The sequence below is a fragment of the Manis javanica genome, chromosome 1 (genome assembly GCF_040802235.1).
Source record: "Manis javanica isolate MJ-LG chromosome 1, MJ_LKY, whole genome shotgun sequence".
In the NCBI taxonomy this organism is placed as follows: Eukaryota; Metazoa; Chordata; class Mammalia; order Pholidota; family Manidae; genus Manis; species Manis javanica.
The window spans coordinates 204,159,120-204,162,521 of record NC_133156.1 but is presented as its reverse complement, the minus strand read 5'-3'; positions in this window follow the sequence as shown (position 1 = coordinate 204,162,521).

Below are 3,402 nucleotides of genomic sequence, written 5' to 3'. Positions count from 1 at the left end.
CCTGAAGGAAGACAGGTCCTTATGACATACTTCCTAGCTCAAAGCTACCCCGACATTAAAGCTAAACTCAAAAAGTTAGAACAGGGCCCCGCTACCCCACAGACTGAGATCCTAACAGTAGCCTTTAAAGTCTTCCATAACCGGGAGGAGGAGAAAGAACGCCGTAAACAAAAAGCTGATCAGGCCAATTTCCAGATGTTGGCCCAGCTGATAAAACCACAACCTGGGCGCCCCTCTACAGACAAGCCCCCCCCAGGAGCTTGTTTCAAGTGCGGAAAAGAGGGACATTGGTCAAGGGCGTGCCCCTCCCCCAGATCTCCTACCACCCCATGCCCCAGATGCCACAAAAAGGGCCACTGGGGGTCTGATTGCCCAACCACCCGAAGGGGAGGCTGGATGAACAACCCCCATCCTAAGCCCACCCTAGTGGGGCTGGCAGAAGAAGATTGACGGGGCCCGGGGGCTTCTCGCCCGACCATTTCCATCACCAAACAGGAGCCCAGGGTTACTTTAACAGTAGACGGTCGCCCCATCTCCTTCCTCCTAGATACAGGAGCCACCTTCTCAGTCTTGCGAGAATACCGGGGCCCTACCACGCCAGCCATTACTCCTATAGTCGGGGTAGGAGGTAAACAGATTTTCCCATTAAACCCCCCCCCCCTTTTATGCACAATCCTAGACAGTCCCATACCTTTCTCCCACTCCTTCCTAGTTATGCCCCAGTGTCCCATCCCTTTACTAGGACGGGACATCCTTTCCCTCCTCCACGTTTCCATAACTATATCCAATCCCACATCCCCCAGTACTCCCTTTCTGATGGCCCTCATAGCCGACAACACCCCTCTACCCAATGAAAGCTCCAGTTCTGCCCTTATACACCCTGTAAATCCCAAAGTTTGGGACATTACAAGCCCCTCCATGGCCCTATGTCCCCCTGCCTCTATCAAATTACGTGACTCCTCTCAGTATATCTGTCAGGCCCAATACCCCCTAACCACTTCAGCCCTCATAGGCCTCCAACCCATCATTCAAGATCTCTTAAACAAAAACTACCTCAGACCCACTCACTCCCCATTTAATACCCCCATATTATCTGTGAAAAAAAACAATGGATCTTTCCGCCTTGTCCAAGACCTTCGCCTCATCAACATAGCCGTTGTCCCTATCCATCCCTTAGTTCCAAATCCATACACCCTTTTATCGCAGATCCCTGCTTCTGCATCCCACTTCTCAGTCCTAGATCTCAAGGACGCATTTTTTTCTATTCCTCTAGACCCCTCCTCCCAAGATTTTTTTGCCTTCACCTGGACGGACCCATACACCAGACATTCTGTACAGCTTACTTGGACAGTTTTACCACAAGGCTTCCAAGATAGTCCCCATATTTTTGGACAAGTCCTAGCTCAAGACCTCAAACAGTTTCACCATGATCACCCCGAGTCCACTTTATTACAATATGTAGATGATCTTCTACTCTGCAGTCCCTCGTGGGAACAGTCTCAACTTGACGCTGCGTCTCTACTTAACCTTCTAGCTTCCAGAGGTTACCGAGTATCCCCTGTCAAAGCTCAAATCTCTTCCCCTTCTGTCACTTACCTTGGATTCCTTCTGTCTCAGCAAAGAAAGTCCATTACCTTAGACAGAAAACGACTCCTCTCTGACCTGCCCGTTCCCAAAACCAAGACAGAAATCCTTTCCTTTCTAGGCTTGGCTGGGTATTTTAGAGCGTGGATCCCTAACTTCTCCCTGTTGGCAAGACCCCTATATGACCTCAGCAAGGGCCCCCCTGAAGAACCATTATCATCCTCACCCCGACACTCCTTCATTAAGCTCCGTCAAGCCCTTGTAAAAGCTCCAGCTCTCCATCTCCCTGATTTGTCAAAACCCTTCTCATTATACATTCATGAGAGGTCCAGTCAAGCTCTAGGAGTCCTAGGCCAATACTATGGCCCATCCTTTGCCCCAGTAGCTTATCTCTCCAAGCAATTAGACCCCACAGTTCGGGGATGGGCCCCCTGCCTACGGGCTGTGGCAGCTCTTGCAGAAAGAAGCTCACAAACTAACATTCGGAGCGCCCCTTACCATTCTGTCCCCACATCACCTAAAAGATCTCTTAACCTACAAAAGTTTACAGACTCTCCCCCCCTCCAGACTCCTGACCTTACTGTCCTCTTTCCTCCAAAATCCAAACATTTCTTTCCTCCCCTGCCCGCCCCTAAATCCGGCCACTCTTCTTCCTCTGCCCTACTCTCCTCATACTCCCTCGCATGATTGCCTGGAAGCCCTTCACAACTTCCTTCCGTGCCACTCCACGATCTCCGAAGGAGCCCTCTCACACTCCGACCTCATCTGGTTTACTGATGGGTCCTCCTTTAAACATGAGGGCATCCACTACTCAGGATATGCAGTAGTCTCCCTCGAAGATGTCATTGAAGCACGAGCCCTACCCCCTGGTACAACCAATCAGCAGGCTGAACTCATTGCAGCCACCAGAGCTTGCACTCTGGCCCGGGACACGTCTCTCACATTGTACACTGACTCCAAGTACGTATTCCACATTCTCTTGTCCCACGCGGCAGTATGGAAAGAACGAGGCCTCCTCACCACAAAAGGGAATTCCATAACTAATTCAGCCTTAATTACTAAACTTTTAGAGGCTTCACAACTCCCACACCAACTAGGCATAGTCCACTGCAAATCACATCAAAAAGACGACTCCCCCATTGCAAGAGGTAACAACAAGGCCGACAGAGTAGCCCGGTCAGTTGCCCTATCAGAAAACGCACCAGACAACAATCCGTCTGCCCTTGCAGTTTTAGCCTTATCACAAGACGCCCTCTGCTCTCAGGACAAAGAGTCTCTCTTCCGCCTCTTACATGACCTGCTCCATCCCAGCCCCCAATCCTTAATCCATTTTTTACAATCTTTTTTTCCTCTTTCTCCTGAAGACAAAACCCTACTTAACCAAATCACCTGCAAGTGCACCATCTGCCAACGCACTAACCCTAATACCCCCCTCAAAGCCCGACCCTTCCCAGCTCATCAAGCAAGGGGTAATGTCCCCGCTGCAGATTGGCAAATAGACTTCACTAACATGCCCCCTGTACGACGTACCAGATACCTACTCGTGCTAGTAGATACATTTTCAGGATGGGTCGAAGCTTTCCCCACCACTAACAAACAAGCATCCGTAGTTGCCTCTATCCTCCTCACCCAGATCTTTCCTAGGTTCGGGATGCCCACTTCCCTCCAATCAGATAACGGCCCTGAGTTCACTGCCCAAATTATCCAAAACCTCTCCAAGTCGCTCTCGCTCCCCTGGCATTTACATTGTCCTTATCGACCACAAGCTTCAGGAAAAGTAGAAAGAGCCAATAGGACTCTAAAAGACATCCTGACCAA